This window comes from Saimiri boliviensis, chromosome 8 (genome assembly GCF_048565385.1).
Source record: "Saimiri boliviensis isolate mSaiBol1 chromosome 8, mSaiBol1.pri, whole genome shotgun sequence".
Classification (NCBI taxonomy): Eukaryota; Metazoa; Chordata; class Mammalia; order Primates; family Cebidae; genus Saimiri; species Saimiri boliviensis.
In genome coordinates this window covers 89,883,689-89,906,579 of record NC_133456.1, presented here as the reverse complement: position 1 = coordinate 89,906,579, position 22,891 = coordinate 89,883,689, and the positions used below count along the sequence as shown (strand labels likewise).

At 37.0% G+C, this 22,891-nt stretch overlaps 1 pseudogene; it reads left to right on the top strand.

Annotated features, from left to right (window-relative positions):
* Nucleotides 1-2,952: 2,952 nt before the first annotated feature.
* The window catches only part of LOC141585493 (uncharacterized), a 29,367-nt pseudogene continuing 9,428 nt past the window's right edge, over nucleotides 2,953-22,891 (top strand).

The window sequence follows — 22,891 nt, the reverse complement described above, 5'->3', positions numbered from 1 at the left end:
TCTCGATATCTTGACCTCGTGATCCACCCGCCTCGGCCTCCCAAAGTGCTGGGATTACAGGCTTGAGCCACCACGCCCGGCTGAAAACCCTTAACCCACAGGCCTTACATAGCAAAATGACATGGTAGGTTTGGCCTACAGGCTGTAGTCTGTTACCTTCTTTCCTGGACTGTCCTGAACTGTTGTAAGGAGAGAGTGGTATGCAGAGTTCTAAATACTCTGCTGATGCTGATGTTCAGTATTTGAGCAGAGTGTCTCAGACTTTATTTGCCTTTTTTTTTTTCATCTTGGAATTCTGGACAGCTTGTGAGGTAAGAAAATGTTAGAGAAATGAAAACTGTGAGACAAGCACTTTGACAGTCTCTCAGACAAGGTTTGGAAATTAAACTGTTAATGCAGTCTTTGAGGCCTTATAATGCTTTTGGTGTTTTTCATCAACATTATAGCCAGTGCCGTTTTGATAAGACTCAGTCATGGGTTTGGAACTCACAGTCCCAATAGTGCTGATGGTGGTAACTTCAACTTTGGCTCCAGAAATAACTTGTACCTGAAGTGTGTTTCTTGGGCCACATGCTTGAGTGTGTGCTGTTATTTTAGCAAGTGTCTTTGAGAATGAAGTCAACCCAACTCACTGGGGGACCAGACATCAGACAGAAAGAACGTACCAGATGTGGCTGGAACCTTCCTTGCAGTAATTCAGATTTCTAGACTTTCCATGATAAAAATCAATGCATTCTCTGACTGGTTGAGATAGAACTAGTCAGATTTTCTGCCACTTGAAATCTAGAGAGCCTTAATTTATATGTCTTCCAATTCAAACATTCTACAATTCTCTATCTTTGGGATCAACTATGCAAATGACTGGTCCATAAAATCAGCTGCTCCCTGAAGCACTGACTTGTCCTCAAGTGGCTGGAATTTAAGAAATGTAACAGTAACAATAGCACTGAGAGAAGGAAGATCAATATTCCTACTGTATTGCCAGTTCGTTATTTCTATCCAAATGGCATAAGGCAGATAAAATAGACACAACTCTTGTTTCCAATAGGTGCAAAACTTGTATGCCATGCAATTAAAATTGATAGAGATGTATTCCCAAGATCTTAATTATCTTAGACTGATATTTGGGGTTGGAGAGGGGAATGACAGTTTTTTATTTATTTAAGTCATTTTGTCTTGTTATATGCAAAATCCTGTTTTCTAAATGTGTGAGCTATTTGCTCCACACACCTCTAAGCTTAAAAAAGATGCCCTCTTTGTAAATATCATTTACAACTTTAAGAATATTTATGAGTCCTTATGTCTCTGAAAACCAAGAAGACCTATGAAACACAAAAGATACAGTTCGGCCAAACCATTCAGCTTTGCAAACACCATTGAATTATCACATAAGTCCCTTAGTTTCAGGCTACATTAGTGCCCTTTATTTCACAATAAAAGGATACCACAGACTGGGTAATTTATAAACAGTAGAAATTTTATTTCTTACAGTTCTGGAGACTGGGAAGACCAAGATTAAGACATTGAAAGGTTCACCTTGTGGTGAGTGTCCAATCTCTGCTGCTAACAATAGTGCCTTGAATGCTGCATACTTCGGAGGTAAGGAACTCTGTATTATCACATGGCAGAAGGTGAAAAGGTGATAAGGGGTAAACTTTGTCTGTCAAGCCTTTTAATGAGAGCACCTTAATCCTATTCATGAGGGAGGAGCTCTCATGGCCTAATCACCTCTTAAAGGCCACACCTCTTATGACTATCGTGTTGTCAACATCTGAATTTTGGAGGTGGCACATTCAGACCATAGCACAGGCCCTGGAGTACCTATTGTGAGAAGACCTCTTCTGCTAACTGACTGGACAATCAAACAGGCTGACCCCTGAGTGAAGCTGTGTCCTCCCATTCTGCTCTAGATGATCAGAGTCTACTAAAATGGATTTTAAAGCTGAATAACAGCAGGTTTTCTTCTTTAATGTTAATACTCTAGAACATCAATATGTAAATAAATGAGAATAACCTGTCATATGCTTTTTAATGTAGATTCTTAATTTTTATTCTCTCCCTGATGGTCAAGACGTGAGCAGTAGAAATCTGTGTTGAAAGAACAGCAGAACTTAGACAAATCTCAAACTTCCAGTATTTTCCAATATTGATTTTTCCTTTCCTCCATTTTCCCTTCCTGGAAGACTCTCCTTGGTGTCTCAGTGTACCAGAGGTGGTTTTCTCTGTAAAGTCTTTAGCAATCTTCTGTGCACAGAGTTATCCTCTTTCCTCCCACACTCCAGTGCCACTTTATGCATGCTTTTATTGTAACATTTGTTATGCTTTAACATGGGAGAGGAAAAGTATCAGGTTTTACTTCCTGTATCAAAATGTGGTCTTCTTGAGAACATAGTATGTTATTTACTTTTTAAGCTCCACACCTAACAGCACCTGACTCACAGTGAGATTTGGGGATTACTCAATCAATATTTGTTGTATTTGTTTGCTAAATGATAGTCCACCAGAATGCTATGTGGAGTATGTAACTACTTCTGCATGGTAATAGTAGCTTGAAATAAAAATTAAAACATTTCAAAACCTTTCCACCTCTAACTCACTGAGGTGAACAATTTAATACCATGATGGACATTTTCACGTTTTACATATTCTATTAGTTAACCATTGCAGTGTAGCAAATTATTCAGGAACTTATCCTTCACAAAAACAATAAATATTTATTATGCTACAGTTTTAGAAAGACAGGAATCCAGGGGCAACTTGGCTGGGTTGTTCAGGCTCATCGTCTCATGTGGTTGCCGTTAAAATGTTGATTGTGGGTACAGGCTTTAACAAGAGTGAGATAATCTGCGTCTAAGAGGCCTCACTCATGTCATAGTTGGCTGAGGAATTAGCTACCCACTGGGCTGGTTCTCAGTGGGAGGCCTCAGTTCCTTTCCACATAAACCTCTCCACATGGCCGACTTGAGAGGCCCAACAACATGGCAGCAAGTTTCCAAGTTTCCCCCAGAAAAGCCAGTTCAGGAAAGAGAGCAAGGCATAAACTGCAGTCACATGCCATCACTTCTGCTGTATGGTCTTGGTCCCGAGAGCAACTCTGATACCATGCATTATACAAGGGTATGCGTATCAGGATGCAGGGGCCATTTGGGACCATCTTGGAGGCTGGCTACCACCCGTATAAGGTTTTTGGTTTTAATAAAAAAATGTAATGATGCTCTATACATTTATTTTTAACTTTTTTTCACAAACAAATATCAATACACTTTCTCCAGGTTAGTAGATATGGATGGATCTAAGTCATTCTTTATATTGTAGCTGACATTGTAATACACTTATTTCAGACCTATTAATTCTCATTGTTTCCTATCACAATAAAGTAATAAATATTCCTTTATATACATTCTTACATATTCATTTTCATTTTATAAAGGCTACTAAAAGTAAAAATACTTTATCAAAAATAGTATTTTATTTTTTCCATTTCCATAGACATTATTATGTTTCAAAGGAGTGATAATATTTACTTTGCACCAACTATGCACAAAAGTACTTATTTTCCCATATCCTCTTCAGCACTGGATAATTTTTTTATATACATTTTGTCATTTCGATGGGCAAGAGAAATATCTCATTTTTCATTGAATATACTTATTTCACTGTTAGTGAGGTTGAGCACTTAACATATGTATTGACCTTATGCCATCTCTTTCCTGAATATTGTCTACTTGTAACCTTTCCTCCTCTTTTTCTCATCAATTTCTAGGGAGTGTTTGATATTTGCACATAGCAAGAGATATAATTTTAATTATTTTTTCTCTGATAAATTTATAGTATAGTCTCCTTAACAGAATATTAATATCTAACTCATCACCTTTTTGACTTGGTATATCTGAAAGTCCGCCAGGTTTTATAGGGATCAAGCATATACAGAGTGTCTTATTCCTAGAGAACTTAAGATTGGATGAGAACGTGGCTATTGACATTACTAAGCTGATTCCTCTACCCCAGAAAGTGGCAAATTAAGCAGTCTGTTGACTTTAAGATTACCTTGGAGATAGATCACAGAATTTAAAATGCAGTCACTCAGAAAGCAAAATTGCTTGGGAATAAAAGGCAAAAATTACTATCACTCTTTCTGCAAGTAGTGATATATAAAAAGAGAGAGAGAGAAAAAAAACTCCTCCCACTCTAAACCTTGAAGCCTCAGCAAATATTCAGACTCTTCAGATTGCATATTGTGATCAAAGCAGCAATCCTTAGGGTAAGCAGAAACTGCAAACTTCCCTCTCTCTGTGTGTTTTAAATCCCAAACTACTTTTCTGTCTAAACACAATAAACACCCTTGACCTTGAATTATACTGTTAGGAGATAAAAAATCTGGTATCTGGATGAGAGCACTGAAAATGAATTCTTTGCTCTCTGGCATCTTAATGAACAATGGCCAGTAAGAAATCAATATAAGATAGTATGACAAGCTGTGATTAATTGATTTTTAGATAAAATCCCCAATATAATCAATGTTTAATATATTGGCTATCTAAAAGTACATCTCTGGAATTACTGCTGCACTGTTTAGGAATCAGTTTGGGTGAATTAGCAGTGGGGAAGATTTGGGAAAAGAGAAGACAACGAATTGTTTTATATTCTTGGCAATATTATAAAGAATATTCTTAGATTTTAATTTCTTACTATGTTATCTGGGAGAATTTTCTGCTAAGAATCACAGTGGTTTTGATTACGTGGCAAATAGATTCTTTATTTCCATAGAATAGTCCTTGATACTATCATCGGAGATCAGTGAAGTGCTGATAACCCCTTTTTCCTACTCTCATCACTCTGTCTTAATAGTATAGTATAGAAGTCTGGGTTATTGTTCATAGATATTTGTTGCCCTTTCAAAATACCAACAGAAGACAGAAGGTGTGACCATGTTAAGATAAATGTAGGTGTTGTTATTCACAAAGGTACTAGCTATAAAGGCAAGGTGGAATGTAGTTTGTACAAAATCTTACAGTCAGAAAGTGAAAGTGCATTTACTAATCTAAACTAAAATGAATGCAGAGAATAGTAACTAGAACCTAGAAAGAATAAATCACAAGAGAATAGTAACTAGAACCTAGAAAGAATAAATCATCGTATAGAGAAAAAAAAAACTTTGAAAAAAGCAGTAGCCTTAAGTGGAGAAAGACAGCCAGCTGGAGGTAGCATCACAGGGAAGCTGTGAGAGGACTAAACACACGAACCTGACTTACCTTCCTAACTCCAATCTCCAAGAAGACCTGGGAGCTCATTGATATCATTTACTAGGGTCCCTTGGGACAGAAAGTAGAGTGAATGGAGTCAAGAAGGCTCCAGAGTGGCAAACAAAAGATGGAACACCGCAGATACTTGCACTCTTTTTTTACATTGCTGATATTAGGCTTGGCCTTTTGCTTTGCTCTGACCAAGGACGTGTGAGTAGAAGTGATATGTGTCACTTCTAGGTAGAAGCTTTAAGAACCACCGTGAGTTTCCCAGGCTCCTTGGCTCTGCCTTCACAGAAATACATATATGGATGGAACCTTCATTAGCTTGAGTTCCTCAGTAACTTTGCTGAGCTGAACCCTCTTCCCAGTCCTCAATAAAATGAAGTGAGGAAGAAATATATTTGGTTGTTTAAGACTTTGAGATTCATTCATTAACAGTTTCTGCAGTAATACTTTGTTCATCCTGACTGACACGTGTCACTAAACCATGAGCTTCACTTTTTGTAGTTGGAAAAATCAGCATGGTAACTGTGAAGGCAATGTACTGTAACAAATATATATCAAATTTTTTCACAAATATTAGAAAGGCTCTCTGAATTCAAGTAATTTTAGGATTTAGGCAGGCATTTCTATTTTTTTAAGTTAGCGTATCTGGAATTGTCATAGTACAGGTTGAGCATTCTTGATCTAAAAATCTAAAATCTTAAAATGCTCCAAAATTAAAAACACAATGCCACAAGTGTAAAATTTCACACCTGACCTTATATGGTGAGTTGTGGTCAAAACACTGTCTAAACTTTCTTTCCGTGCACAAAATTATTTAAAATATTTTATAAAATTATCTGTCTATGTGTATAAAGTGTACATGAAACATAAAGGAATTTCTCCTTTAGCTTTGGATTCTATCCTCAAGATATCTCATTACATATGTGCAAATATTCCAAAATCCCAAAAAGTGTGATGTCTGGAATAGTTAAAGTCCCAGTCATTTCAGATAGGGATACTCAACCTGTATTTAAGATCCAGATTGAATTAAATGCGGAAGATTGTTTTGAAATAACAGATATATTTAAACTTATTGTTTAAGGTCTATAGGGCTTCTTTAAATAAGTTATTTTGAAAATACATGTTTGCAAACTTCCTTTTAAGGTAGATTTCAAACTCTGAAAGGATGGTATCAAACCAAGAGTTGAATTACTTCAGTCTCAAGCTACTGAAGCACTTCAGTGCCTCCTGTACAAGAGTTAGTTTTCAGAAACGCTATTCACCTCCAGGATGCAAGGGCAGAGGTACACAATTCTGGTTAAAACCACTGGAGGGCCGTGTGGCACACACCTATAATCACAGCATTTTGGGAGGGAGGCCAAGGCGGGTGGATTATGAGGTAGGAGATTGAGACCATTCTGGCCAATGTGGTGAAACCCCATCTCTACTAAAAATACAAAAACTAGCTGAGTGTGGTGGCATCTGCCTGTAATCCTAGCGACTCAGGAGGCTGAGGCAGGAGAATCACTGGAACCAGGGAGTTGGAAGTTTCAGTGGGGGTATACTCCAGCCTGGTGATAGAGCAAGACTCTGTCAAAAAAAAAAAAAAAAAAAAAAAAAAAAAAAGAAAAAAAAACAGAAAGCACTGGAATCTTGTGCAAAGATTAAATAAAGCAAATTTTTTTCTGGAGATCCTCAAGGATCTATGAAGGTCTAGGGTCTGTTTTTATAATGCTGGTTGTATGAGTTCCAGGTGTAAGCTTTGTATACCATTTCGGAGAAAGCCCTGACATCCTGGCTATTTTGATGCCGGTTTATTTCTCATTGATAAAGTAGAAATAAATTAAATCATATTATAATGATAGTAAATATTATATAACTACAAATGTATATTATAATGATAATTAACACATACAAATTGTAAGCTCTTAGAAAAGCAATATCTGACAAGGTGCAAGCTCTCACTAGATGGTAGCTATGATGCTGCTGCTGTGTCTGCTCTCAAAAGTGGGGGTTCTAAGCAGACTCTGTTGCATGGCATTATCATTGAAACATGCATGGCAGCCTAAAAAGAATGGCCTGCCAAGTTTCCTGCACTTGAAACACACAGTATGAAGGAGGATAATTGAAATACAGTATATGGATCTGGTCTAACCCACTCAACTCAGTTGAGTCTTTAATGTCTGCCACACTGATTCATACTCTTAAGCATTGACTGACCACCTGTAAATATCCTAGACCTCTCAGGGGTCATCTGGAAAAAAAGACAAACAAGAGAAGTCACTTATTACTATGAACAAAAGCCAATGCTTTTGATCCCTGTGATAAATGAGAGGTGAGTCTTACTTTTTGGAAATTGAGTATATTGGTGCTTCCCGTTAGTGAGATCAGAAAGTAAGTTCTAAAATAGACTCTCAAGACCCCCTTGCATGTTAGTAGACTTGGTCTCTAGTAGGATCTCAGTTGGACACCTTCAGAGCATTGCCACTTGTAGCACTGCAGCATTAAGCTTTTTTTTTAAGAATGCTTGTGATGTTTGCACATTGATGGCATTTAAGCTTTTAATCACTGCTAAGTGACAAACCTGACTGCTCATAGTAAGGCAAGCTGCATTTCAACAGCTCAAGTGTTGTTCTCACATTGGTCTCATAATATCTTCATGTAATGCTTCTAGTAGCTAGACTTAGTTTATTAAAGAAACCAGGTTGTAAATTGACTTCTTATGGTAGTCCCTGGGACACACACACACTCTCATACTCACAAGCTACAGTCTCAGGAAGATTAGTATGTACAGTTCACTTAGGTTTCCCTACAATTGTTTTTAAATGAGCCTGAAACATAGCCACGTATGTCCAACACTGATGCTTTGAAAAGTTTTATTAGACTTAGCTTTTGGAGAGGACTAGCACCTCAGTTTACTTTATATTACTAAGCATCTTTTCCTTCGTCTTTTATCTTTGAACCTTCAGGTCTATGAACATCAGCTGTCAAATTTAAGACTGTGTAAAATCAGAGAGCAACTGAATAGTTGTAAGAATTAACTGATGTTTCTATATAATGGAAGATATATCCATAGTATTCAAATTAAGCTAGTCTATGGCGGGGGAACACATCAAAACTCAGTGGCTGAACACATAAGAGCATATTGTTGGCTTACACAATATTGGATTTGGGAGCAGCTGCTGCAGGTCTCCTGTCTTCTGAGATGTCTCCATGTGCTTTCCTCTTGTGTCTCCATCTTCCCCTCTTGGCTTTCAAGGTTGGCATTGTTCTCCATGGTGCTAGCTTCCTACTCTTGAAAGCACTGTATTCTCATTTTACTTCTTGGTCATATTCAAGGTAGATATTGGGTTATTGACCTCATTGGTAACTATATAGCTTTTCCATCTCTTGGGAATTGTTGTTGGTTCAAGAACCATTTTAGGTCTCATAGGAAGCCATGAATTTTTGTTCATTTTTTTCTCCAGGTTCAGGTTTCTTTGGCAACAAATAATCTCCAAAGTCTTGGCAGGATTTCCATACATCTATTCCAGTGAATTCCATGTGCCAGTGACCACGTGGAGTGTTCTCAGATTTTGAAAAATCTTTATTTTTTTGCTTTTTCATCCACCTTGCTGTTCAACGTAATGAGGTTATTTTGCCTTGGTGGGCACATCCTAATCTGATTTTTCCCCCTAATGGAAATATTTCCCATGGCAGCAACCTTTCTAGTAATGGTACAGGGAGTCCACTTCCATCTTACATAGACATTTGCTATTTAAGCAAACTACTTCCCTGATTTCTGTGGCAGCAGAAAAGAGAATAGGAGGATTTCTTACATACAAACACAATCATATACACTCACATGCTATCATCTCAGAAAGATCACTATGTACATTTCACTGTGGCTTATTAATACTAGTCACATGGCTCCTGCCTATCTGCAAGGTAGGCTGGGAGGTATAGTGTTCTGCATGCAGGGGAAGGAGAGCAGAACTGCTTTAAATTACAGCCACTAAATGTTAAAACAAGGTGGGGGGGAGGGTTTGAGGTAAGCTAGTCCTATGAGTTTAGTTTAGAGGTTAAAAAAACAGAGTCACCTTGTAGTATAGTTTGAAGTCAGGTAGTGTGATGCCTCCAGCTTTGTTCTTTTTGCTTATGATTGTGTTGACTATACGGACTCTTTTCTTACATATGTTTATTGCAGCACTCCTTACAATAGCAAAGACTTGGAACCAATCCAAATACCCATCCATGATAGATTGGATAAAGAAAATGTGGCACATATACACCATGGAATACTATACAGCCACAAAAATGAATGAGTTACATCCTTTGCAGGGACATGGATGAAGCTGAAAGCCATCATTCTCAGCAAACTAACACAGGAACAGAAAACCAAACACCGTATGTTCTCACTCATAAGTGGGTGTTGAACAATGAGAGCACATGGACACAGGGAGGGGAACATCACACACTGGGGCCTGTCTGTGGGTGGGAGGCAAAGGGGAGGGAGAGCATTAGGACAAATACCTAATGCATGCAGGGCTTAAAAAGTATAGGATGGGTTGAAAGGTGCAGCAAACCCCCGTGACACATGTATACCTATGTAAGGAAACTGCACATTCTGCACATGTATCACAGAACTTAAAGAAAAATGCAAAACAAACAAAAACAACAACAAAAACCAGAGTCACTAAAAATTCATCTGAAATCACAAATATTTCTGAGGAAGATCTAGAACTAGATCCCAGTTTTCTTAAAGGACAGTCCAGGAGTATATCTACCTGCTTTCTAATCATATCATTTTTATAAAAATTTCTAAGCTATTAGAACTGAATGACTAAATTTTCATCTCCAGGAAGTATTTGACTATGTATGAATTGGTACATGGACTTTACTTATTCTCTCTCCATCACTCACTCACTTGTGTATTCAGTGTGTTGGTGCTGAAAAGAAGAGAATATGTACACAAATTCCATTCTCCTTGTCTTTAAGGAGAAATCAGAATTTTGGAAAAATAAATGAGTAAACAGAAGATATTAATATAGTATGAAATATGCTAGTATTAATTGTACACAGACACAGGAAAATAAGTAGATCACTCAGAATTTGACATAGAGAGTGTTTTCTGAAGTGTTTAAATGAATCACAAAAATACTTCATTCCAGTTTTTTATAATGGAATGAGACATAGTTTCCAGTCCTGACTCTGCCATTTTCATGCAGTATGCTTTGGCATGTTGCTGTCTGACCATTACTTTTCTCAGCTGTAAAATGGGGCTAATAATACCTGCTTTGCAAGGTTGATTATGAAACAGATTAAATATATATATAAAACACTGATCAAAATGATACATTTAGTAGACATTTATTAAATGGTAGCAATTATTCTTACTGGTGATTTAAAATCATTTAAATAATTATGGGATTGAGAATACCTTAAGTGTCACACTCATTACTATTGATGGATTATTTCACTGAAAGTAATTTACATACATAGAAAGGATATGAATTATATAAGTAGAAAAGACATCCCTATGTTGCCAGCACTGCCATCACCACCATCATCTTTATCGTCTTTGCCCTCATGACCTTATCCTTTGCTGACCAAGAGGTCTTAGGTCCAAAGGAATGCTTCTCTGTACACACACACACACACACACACACACACACACGTATATAATTGATATCCTTTTTATGTATGTAAATTGCTTTCAGTAAAGAAATAGTTAATCTGTCAATAGCATTGAGTGTGACACTTAAGATATTCTGTATCCTATAATTATTTAAATGATTTATGTATACGTGTGTGTGTGTGTGTGTGTGTGTGTATACAGAGAAGCATTCCTTTGGACCTAAGACCTCTTAGCAAAGCATGAGGTTATGGGGACAATGATGATAAAGATGATGGTGGTAATTTTGGTGGTGGTGACACAGGGATGTCTTTTCTACTTATATAATTGATATAAGTGGAATATATGTATATGTGTATATATTATGAACATGTGTACAGATGTGTGTGTGTGTATATATGTGTATGTATATACATATGTACACAAATTCCATTCTCCTTGTCTTTAAAGAAGAATCAGAATTTGGGAAAATACATACACACACACACACACACACACACACACACACACACACACAAACCTACACACACACACACGCCCATACATACACGCAGATAAAAAGAGAAAGAGATTTAAGAAGTTTTAAGGAATTGGTTCATAAAATTATGGAGACTGGCAAGTCCAAAATCTGTTGGATGGGTCAGTAGGCTGGAGAACCAGGGAAAATTCAATGTTGCCAATTCAATTCCAGAGGCCATCTGTTGGAGAATTCCTTCCTCTAGGGAGAGAATCAGTTTTTTTGTTCTATTTTCTCCTTCAGTTGACTATATGAGGCCCACACACATTACGGAGGGCAATCTGCTTTACTCCAAGTCCACCAGTTTAAATGTTAATCTGATTCAAAAACACCCTCACAGAATCATCCAGAATAATGTTTAGCCAACTATCTGGACGCTGTGGTACAGTGAAATTGACACATAAAATTAACCATCACAAGTCTACTCCCTGTCAACCTGGCGCCTATATGTATCTCCTTAAACCATAGTCTCCAAAAAATAATAGAGACAATAATAATTTCACCTAACAAGATTCAACTATCCTACATACAGCCCAAAATGCTATAACCAATTTTTGAGAAGAGAATACAAAGAATATACATATTTATACACACATACATACATAAAGATATAGATATGCTTTGTATCCCCTTCTCATCTTCTTATTCTTTTTATAAAATATATCAATCTAATTATCAATCTCTAGATACATATATATATATGTGTATCTATAGCTGTAGATACATATATATGTATTTAGAGCTACATATACATATACATGTATCTACAGCTATAGATACATTTATATGTACATGCTATTTCTCTGAGGAGCCCTGACTGATATACTCATCATCATTATAAGATTTATAGAAATAATAACCATTGCTGACATTGGGCCAGGGCTTCTATATTATTATATTGTGCCATTGATCTCATGGAAGGTTTGCAAGAACTGATAGAGGAAGGTGTTGTTATTGCTGCTATCAGGAAACTGAGATCTAGAAAGTCTAAGTAAATGCTCATGCTAATGAAAGAACTTTCCATTTATTTCTGCAATGGTGTCTTAAATACTTTCTAGTACCACTTATGGCATATATGAATGCATTCATGAATATCAATGAATGAATAAATAAATATAAAGTCTGGGATAGTGAACATTTGAAAAGATGTCATAAAATACAAAAACAACACCACAAAGATAATAACAGGAACTATGAAAAATGCTGATACATTAAGAAGCAACAAACTCCAAAGACCAAAAATATATTTCACACATTTTAAGAGCAATTTGAAATGACACCAGGGCCCAGTGGATCTGGTGATCTGCTAAGCCACAGATAAACTCTGTATTTGTAATGCCTTTACTGTGAGTTCAGCAAATATTTATTATAAGAGTGCTAGGCTAGGAGCTTAGAATCTAATGAAGGGGATTAGAGAAGAATACCAAAAACTATAGCACTAGACAGATGAAAGTAAATTAAGTGAGTTAAAAGAAATCCATTGAGTTAACATAAAGGCTCTAAGGAAAGATAATATTTGGAAAGATGTATTAAATAGCATTTTTTCAAACTTTTTTTATCCCACTAATTATTGAAAAGAATGAACATCCAAAGGTACACCCTCCTGAGGCACCAATTTTCCTCCTCAAGGCTTAAAGTGAGAGGTAGGCAGTGGCCTCTACCTACTCCCTGGCCTCATGTCCTGCCCTTACCTTCTAATGCCTAGTGGCACTAGCTCCAGTTCCTTAACTCTACCAAGCTCCCACTTCTTAGCAGTCCTTTGCACTTGCAGATTCCATTGCATGGCTATTCTCTCTTATCCAGATCTCCATTCTTCCCCTTGCACTAGCAAATTCTGTTCATTCTTTACATCTCAGGCCCAGAGTCACTCCTTCAATGAAGCCTTCTCTTAGCTACTGTCCAACTCAAGTAACTTTGTCATTGCTTCCTAGGATCATACCCATTTTCTTCAGAACACTCATCTCCATTTATATTATAATTGCAAATTTATAACCAATATAAATATGGGCTGGGCTCAGTAGAATGCAAATAGGCAGCCCCTTAATATTTCTCTATGATTTTTTTTTTTTGAGACAGTGTCTTGTTCTGTCGACCAAGCTGGAGTGCAGTAGCTTGATCTCAGCTCACTACAACCTCCGCCTCACAGGTTCAAGCAATTCTTCTTCCTTAGCCTCCCGAGTAGCTGGGACTACAGGCATGTGCCACCACATCAAACTAATTTTTTGTATTTTTAGTAGAGATGGGGTTTCACTATATTGACCAGGCTGGTCTTGAAATCCTGACGTTGTGATCCACCTGCCTTGGCCTCCCAAAGTGCTGGGATTACAGGCATGAACCACCACATCCGACCCCTCTGTCTATGTTTTTAAGTGCCTTCTGGTATGTCATCTTGTCCTGCCACATCTTGGGGAAATGACATAGCTCCTCTAGACACTTTTGGATATTTACAAATAGGCTGACTTTTAGGATTAGAAAATCCAGGCCAGTGTAAAATAAAAACTGTGTCTTATTGAATTCAACTCTTCTGTAGACTTGGTTCAGAAGTTCCTTTCCATTTCACGAGTCCCTTCTACATGTTGATTCCACAATCTGCGTCATTCTTTACCATCCAGTGAGGAAGGAATCAGGGAGCAAAGTGAAGGTATGCATAGTTTTTTCTGGGTGGGTACAGTAGGCAGCTGATGAATCTCTTTTAGATGGATACATTCATTTGACTACCTACATGCTATGCTTTCTCATTCCTGAGACAATGGAATGCTAGAGCTCCATTTGTGCAAGGTAAGTGCAGTCCTCCATATAAAGTACTTCAAGTGGTCGAAATAAATGTCCACCTCACCCTACTTGATAAACACATCCACCTTTTTATTCACTGATTTTAAATAAATGAAATAAATATCTACCTCTCCCTACTCTAAATGATTAAAGTAAATGTCCACCTTTGGACTTTGCAAATAGCACATTTATTTCAACCATTTGATACCTGCTGGTGCAAGAGTAGACACTCACTCTAGATGTTTTTTGCAATCTTCCCAGCATCCCCACCGTGCTGTACACGTACCTTCCCCTCTCCCATGCCTCATCTTCCATTCCATGTCTCCACCTCCCTTTGCATCCTGCAGATGTACCACCTGTCCCTGTTGCCTCCTCTCTCCAGCCCTTTTGGATATCTTTGGTTTTTTTCTGCCTTGTCATTTCCAGTTTACTGTACCTAAAAGCTTGTACCCCCATCTTTGTATATCAGAACTCTACAAACTTTAGCTTTCAGTTTGAGAGCATCTGGCTAACAGTCTTCTAAAATGCCCAAGGAAGACTGGAAAAAGACAGGAGCTCAGAATGGCATGAAAACCCAAAACAGTCAGTCAACCATCATAGGGGTGCTGTATTAGTCAGGGTTCTCTGTAGGGACAGCACTAATAGGATAGATGTATATATGAAAGGGAGTTTATTAAGGAGTATTAACTCACAACGATCACAAGGTGAACTCCCACAATAGGCCACCTGCAAGCTGAGGAGCAAGAAATCCAGTGCCAAAACTTCAAACACAGGGAAACTGAGAGTGCAGCCTTCAGTCTGTGTCCAGAGGCCTGACAGCCCTCGCAAGCCACTGATGTAAGTCCAAGAGTTCAAAAGCTAAAGAACTTGGAGTCGGATGTTTGAGGGCAGAGACCTCCAGCATGGAGAAAGGTGAAGACCAGAAGACTCAGCCAAGCTGATCCTTCCATGTTCTTCTGCCTGCTCTATTCTAGCAGCACTGGCGGCTGATTAGATTGGGCTTACCCAGAATGAGGGTGGATCTGCCTTTCCCAGTCCACTGACTCAAATGTTAATCTCCTTTGGCAACACCCTCACAGACACACTCAGGAAAAATACTTTACATCCGTCAATCCAATCAAGTTGACACTCTGTATTAACCATCACAGGTACCAATCTAGGGGCAATGTCCATGGAATACAGGTAGACTCATCTGTTGTCACATAGCTCAAAAATCATGAGAAATACTTTTTTTTTTTTTCAAATAACATGTAATGTATATCATGCTATTTCTCGGACATATGTGAATTTCTCACTAGCCGCCCAAATAATTGTGTTAAGTCCCTATTGGGCCATTAACCAGAGGTAGCTCAGTAAATGACAAAAGAAAAGGAGAAAAACCTGAAGGTAAATTAGCCTGAATTCATACTACTGATCACATACAATTTTTTTAATTGTACCAATTTCAACTGTCATTAAATTGCTCAAGGTATTTAATTTATATATTTCACTTCATGCTTTCAATTATAGGGAGAGAAAAGACAAATAAAACTATCAAATATATGTGGGTTTTACTTTAACTCCTGTGTTTCCCAGCTCTGCTGATTTCAGCTCTGTGCCCAAAAACCTGGAATTCAGAAATTTTTAAGATGAGCTGAATTCCCCCAGCTTCCTAGAGGATGTGTTCTAAATGGTAGTTCTTTAATTAGAAGTGCAGCTTTAGGATATGGATTAGTTTTAATTTAATTTCGTTGGAGAAAAATTATGGATTTTTCTTTGCAGCAACAGTTGGTTATGTTTTTGGGTGATTTGAGTTATAGATACACTCTACATTGTAAAGATATTGAGAAAGAGAAATTGAAGCTTAAGTTAAAACTAACACAGGAACAGGAAACCAAACACCACATGTTCTCACTTACAAGCAAGAGTTGAACAATGAGACCACATGGACACAGGGACAACACACATTGGGGCCTGTTGGCAGCAAGTGGGGTCAGGGGAAGGAGAGCATTAGGAAAAATAGCAAATATGTGCTGGGCTTAATATGTAGGTATATATATATATATATATATGCCATATTTATCAACAGGTTCTTAAATACCATGTTAATTTAAAAGCTTTGCTGCACAATATTCTCTTTAATTGCATTATTTCACATGACAAGTATTATACAGGTATAACAAAATATCAAATGAGCAGACGGTTGAATGGCATCCTCCAAAAAGTGATGTCCATGTTCTCATCCCTGCAACCAGTGAATGGGATGGTAATTGGAAAAATGTTTCCTCCAGATGTAAATCAGTTAAGGGTCTCCAGATGAGGTTTATTATCTGGTGGGCTCTCAATTCAAAGACAAATGTCTAAAGATAGGTTAAAGGAACAGGGAAACTTGAGACAGAGGAGGGACAGAGACACAGATACAGAAGAGAAGGTCACACGATGATGGAGGAAGAAATCAGATTAGTGTGGCCCCCAGGAATGTCTGGAGCCACCAGAAGCTGACAGGGGCAAGGGCTAATTTTCCCTTAGAGCCACACAAAAAAAGTACAGGTCTGCCAATACCTATATTCCAGACTTCAGCCTGCATAGCTGATGTGGTTTGGCTGTGTCTTCACCCAAATCTCATCTTGAATTGTAGCTCCCATGATTCCTATGTGTTGTGGGAGAGAACCGGTGGGAGATCATTCAATCATGGGGGCAGTTTCTCCCATACTGTTCTCATGGTAGTGAGGAAATCTCATGAGATTTGATAGTTTTATAAGGAGTTTTTCCTTTCTCTTGGCACTCATTCTCTCTTGCTTGCCCCCATGTAAGATATGCCTTTCACCTTTTGCCATGATTGTGAGGTCTTCCCCAGTCTTGTGGAACTGTGAGTTCATTAAACCTCTTTTTCTTTATAAATTACTCAGTCTAGTGTGAAAATGGGTAATACAATTACTGTGTAGAATAGAGTAAATTTATATTTTTTAAGCTACTAGGTGTGTGATAATTTGTTACAGCAGCCCTAGAAAATTGCCAAAGTAATTATTCTGTATACTCTTGTAGGTTTTGTTTCAAGTTTTGTTATTATAGTCTATTATATTTGGGATATAATTATAATAAAGCATGTTGTTACATTTATTATTTCAATATGAGTTTGCAGTTAGAACAAATAATTAAAATGTACACATTGAAAAATACTTATATAGTGTCTATTATAGTTCATGTCATCCGTGTGCTGAGTAGCCAATCATTGGCGAAAGCAGCCTTGGTCCCTGTTCTCACTAAACTTATATGTAATTTATCTTGCATACTTCGGAGAAACTGAGACTTAACTGTAGTACCAACATATTGCCCAGAATTTAAAAAATTCTGTTAATCTGGCAATTTATAGATGAGTCTCTTGTCAGATTAATAGATTTTATTCTATAAAATGTGAAAGTGAAATTGAGAATTCATAATGGTAGCAGACAAAACATGGATTAACATATTGTTACCTGAAAGATATTGTCAACATGCCAGCCACAAAAAGTTACAAAACACAGAAAAACCAAAACACTGTTTATCCAAACTATATTTCATGGATATTAATTTTTGAGACAACTAGCTAGATTCCTGTCCTCATACTCATTCTCTTTTCTTTACTCAAAAAGTACAACTCCTGAAAATGATAGGACAGGAAGGAAAAGTCATCACATTACACGTATTAGACCTAGCAAAATATGCACCCAATAATTAAAATGTCAGCATGAGTAACAGAGAATGGAAACACATTGCTAATGAGAGAAAGAAGTCGATATTTATATTTGTTTTACATTGTATAACCTCTGAGCATCAGAGAAAGAAGCAGTGAGCAAGAGCTTCAGGGAGTAGAAGATGTTTACATTAATTCAAGTTAGTCATGTTCAATGAGTATTGAATGAGGGGGAAAGTATATAAAACATTAAAACAAAATTTAAAATTTATAAATTAAGCACCTCCTATTGGTAGAGCATTATTCCAGATGTGGTAAGTCTTCAAGTCCTACTCAAGGGTCATGAACCAGCCAAAATTACAAATTGTACATTTAAGTTTTTCTTCTCTTCAAAGAACATCTGCATCTTGTGAAACACAGTGGTAACTATGATCTGTATAATTAATCAAGCAAAGTTCAGTGTTAGTCATCAAATATAAGAAATCAGAAAATCTTGGCTCCCTTTCTCGTAACAGAGCTATGTTGTTTACCCAGCAACCCACACTGGGAAACTACTACTCACTCACTGCATGTAATCTCTGAGATGATCAATGTAGTATCCTACAATTTTCCAGAAAATGATGTGCATGCTGAAATGTTTAGGGAAAAGCTTACTGATGCTTGCAATTGATTTTGGAATACTTACAAATAAGTATAATTGATGCATGGATGGAGGAATGGATAGATGGGTAGTTAGAGTAAGGTATTGTAAAATATTAATGGTAGAATATAGATGGTAGGTATTTCTGGGCTCACTGTGAAAGTCTTTCCATTTTGCTCTATGTTTAAAAATGTCTATAATTTTATCTTGAAAAAATTCTCATTGTGTGACATAATTTGAATTGTAAGTGATACTGCTTCTCAAATATTTCATTTCAAGAGGGGAACAATAGAAAATTGTCATAGAGAAATTAGCCCCTGGCTTCAACTTACTGGCTACTAACAGAAATTATTTATGGAAGATACATTCTCAAGGAGAAAAGAAAGAATGGTACTTTGCTTTTTGATCTTCTAACAAAGAGTTTTTGATATTTGTGCAAATGATACGAACACAAATTTGTCACCACTTCTTGATTCTTTTCAGTGCCCAGCTGATCTAATTTTGGTGACTTTTTCAGTGGATATTTTTGAGTAGATCTAAACAAAAACTGTTTGATACCTAGTAGGGTCCCCAGGAAGCTACGCAGAAATAGCTATTTGCAGGGCTGAATTATACCCTCAGGGAACAACTAAGCATGTGCCTGTGAATGATTGGCTCTTTCAAATAAAATGATAGAACTGTTCTTTTGGCAACATCAGCTGTACTGGACACTTATTATGTGTAAAGCTTCATTTTAGACATTGGGAGCTCAAAGATGAATTAGACTTTGATGTTGTCCTTGAGTAGGTTTCAGGTAATGGCTTAACTATGCTGTCCTCTTATAGCAGTAGAATATTAATTGGGCCATGAGTGAAAAATATGGGAGTGTTAAATAAGTGAAACATAGTAATCTATATGTGAGACACAATCTTTTCTCTCTGTTGTCATTCATATCTGTAGTACTTTTCATCCCTTTTACCTGTAACTCCTAACCAAAAAAAGTAAACATGTCTTAAAAAATTACAACTCTAAAGCTCACAAGCTCCCATTAGAATAGTCCTGAATTTCAATACTGTAGTTATTCTTGTTCCTGGAAATGTATAGTAATAACTATTTATTATTTGGAGGAACCTCAGTGATCTAAGTCAAACCTTTATTTCATATAAAATAAAGGAGCTTTTATTTTATAAAGGAATATAAAATAAATGAAAGTTTTATTTCATATAAAATAAAATAAGAAAACAATGTATTGAGGTTACTCACTCTGGTCACTTGGGGGCTTCATCTTTAAAGCTGATTGTATTGTATGAATGACTGAACAAGTCTGAAGTTGTCAGTGAAGAACAGAATACCGTAAATGGAGGTTTCAATTGCTTTAACTTTATATTTGTTTTATACTTATATATAAATTGTAGGGAATTACTTTGTAAGATGTCATGAAAATGGTTTGCTTTTTAAATAAATCACTCTCTTATATCTTACCAAACCAAATATGTAAATCTCTCAGCTTCCTTCCATTCCTGCTTGATAGTGCAGACTTTCTATAAATGGTTCTTCTGACCACTGCAGTTTTGTGTCAACTGGTATTGCTATGTTCAGTCTTTCTCCTCCTTGATTCATTTTTCTCAAGACTGCCAGATATATTTGAATTTATTTATTTACTCATTAAAATTCTTCACTGCTTTCCCAAACACTGGACAAAATTCACATTTGGTTTTCAAGGCCATTTAAGACATGGACTCTTTATCTTTCCTTCTTCTTTCTCTCTCATCCTCTCTCCATCCTTTCCTCTTTCTCTGTCTCTTTGTTCTTCCTTTTATCTAGTATTTATGTAGTTCCTGCTATGGACCAAATTATCTCAATAGATGCTGAGTGTATAGAAATGGGAAAAATACAGACAATATTATTTAGGAATAAATTCTAAAATTTTATGAAAACACATTAAAGACTACCTTAGTGGAGAGGTAAGTCATATACATGGATTGGAATATTTTAAAGAGATCAATATCATTTTGCAATCAGTTTTCTGGAGTTGACCTATAAATTTAATTAAATTGCATCAACTCTTTCATTATGTTTTGGTATGATTTTTGTAGGCATTAAAGATACTAGAATTTATATGGTAAAAAATAAAATGACGAATTTCCAAGTCACTCCCGAAGATGGCAAGTTTGAGGGACTTTCCTTGCTAAATGCAATTTTTTTTTTTTTTTTTTTTTTTTTTTTTGAGACGGAGTTTCGCTCTTGTTACCCAGGCTGGAGTGCAATGGCGCGATCTCGGCTCACCGCAACCTCCGCCTCCTGGGCTCAGGCAATTCTCCTGCCTCAGCCTCCTGAGTAGCTGGGATTACAGGCACGCACCACCATGCCCAGCTAATTTTTTGCACTTTTAGTAGAGACGGGGTTTCACCATGTTGACCAGAATGGTCTCGATCTCTCGACCTCGTGATCCACCCGCCTCGGCCTCCGAAAGTGCTGGGATTACAGGCTTGAGCCACCACACCCGGCCGCTAAATGCAATTTTAAAAATAAATATAACTTCAGTAATAAAGTCTATGTGATATTCCACCATGGAGAGAGAATTGAAGATGAGAACAGAATAGAAATCTTAGACAAGGGCCCATACAAATGTGGGAACTCAGTTTAAAACAGAGCTAAAATATTGTTAGATCACTGGAAAAAATAACTACTGTTCAATGAATGGTGTTGAAACAATTATCTGAATAGGAAAAAGTAAAAATTGGACCCCCTAGCTCACACTCTTTTTACAAATTAATTTCATTTAGGTTAAACGCACACTGCAAAAGACTGTCTTGGTGAATATCTTTATGATCTCAAGATGTAAAGTTTCTTAACTAATCTCAGGGCTTCAGTGCATAAAGAGAAAAATCAATAATTTATTTACATTAATACTAAGAGCTTCAGTAAATGAATAGACTCCATAAATAAAAAAGAAGCCAAAATTTGGGAAATGATATCTCCAACATATCTAACTTAAAAACATTGTATCCAGCATAGTAAAATAAGAAATCAATGATAAAACCCGCAATTCAATAGGAAGATTAGCAAAGTTCATCTTCGGACTAGAGATCACCAAAGTGCAAATTAAAACGCAAGGAGCCCAGGCACCTTGGCTCACACCTGTAATCCCAGCACTTTGGGAGGCTGAGGCAGGCAGATCACTTGAGTCCAGGAGTTTGAGACCAGCCTGGACAATATGGCAAAACCCCATATCGCCTAAAAAATACAAAAGTTAGCTGAGTTTGGTGGTTCATGCCTTTTATCCCAGCTACTTGGGAGGCTGAGGCATGCGTATCTCTTGAACCCAGGAGGCAGAGGTTGTAGTGAGCCGAGATTGTGCCATTGCACTCCAGCCTGGGCAACAGAATGAGACGCGTTCTCAAAAAACAAACAAAAAGAAAAACAAAAATCTCCAAGGAGGTAACAAGTGTCGTCACAATTTGACAAAATTGAAAAGTCTTTCAAAGAGTTCTGTGTTCAAAACTGGAATAACTTGAGCAATAAAATAAAGTAGCATTTGATTATAATCAAAATATAAAATATTCGGGACTCCATAGTGCTACACATAAATGCTTGTGTAAATAAATAAATGGTTAAATATATAAATTCTAAATAATTTACTCATCTGCTTCACCCTCAAGCAGGTGGACCATAGCTCCCAATGTTTTAAGTGTAAGCTCCACATAGTGACTTCCTTCCAAAGAGTGTATACACTATGAAAAGAAAGAACAAAGAGTCATAAGGAAGAAGCCTGACAAACTACCTCAGCCAGCTTATCAACGTTAACATCAGGACGGATAATTCACGTTGACAGCTTGTGCCCTTGACACGATGTGGTGAAAATGGCACTTGAGACAATGTATTATACTGGGACAATGTATTCTTGGGAGGAAGAGGTCTTATCCCAGTGTAAACATGAGATCATGAGAACAAACATCAGCAGATCCTAATTAAGGGATAGTCTTTAAAATACCTGACAAGTACTCCCCCAAACTGGCAAGATTATCCCCAAAAACAAAGTCTGAGAAACTGTCATAACCAAAAACCTAAGGTAATATGATGAGTCTGTAATGTGTATCCTAGATGAGATCTAGGAACTAGAAAAGGACATTAGGTAAAAGCTAAGGAAATCTGAGTAAAGTATGGACTTTTTAAATAATAATGTTTCAACATTGGCTTTTTTAAATATAACAAATATTAGTAGGAGAAACTGGATGCTATAAATACTGGGAATTCTGTACTCTCTTCCTGAGTTTTCTCTAAGTCTAAAACTGTTCTAGAATAGAAATTTCATTAAAGGAAAAGTATTTCAACATCAGTGTTACCAGGAATGTGGATCTAATGCAAGCAAGACACACACACACACACACACACACACATACACACACACACAGACACTCAAACACACATTGTTAGTAAGAGTACACATTGTTGCAATCAATTTGGCAAACAACTTGGCATTATT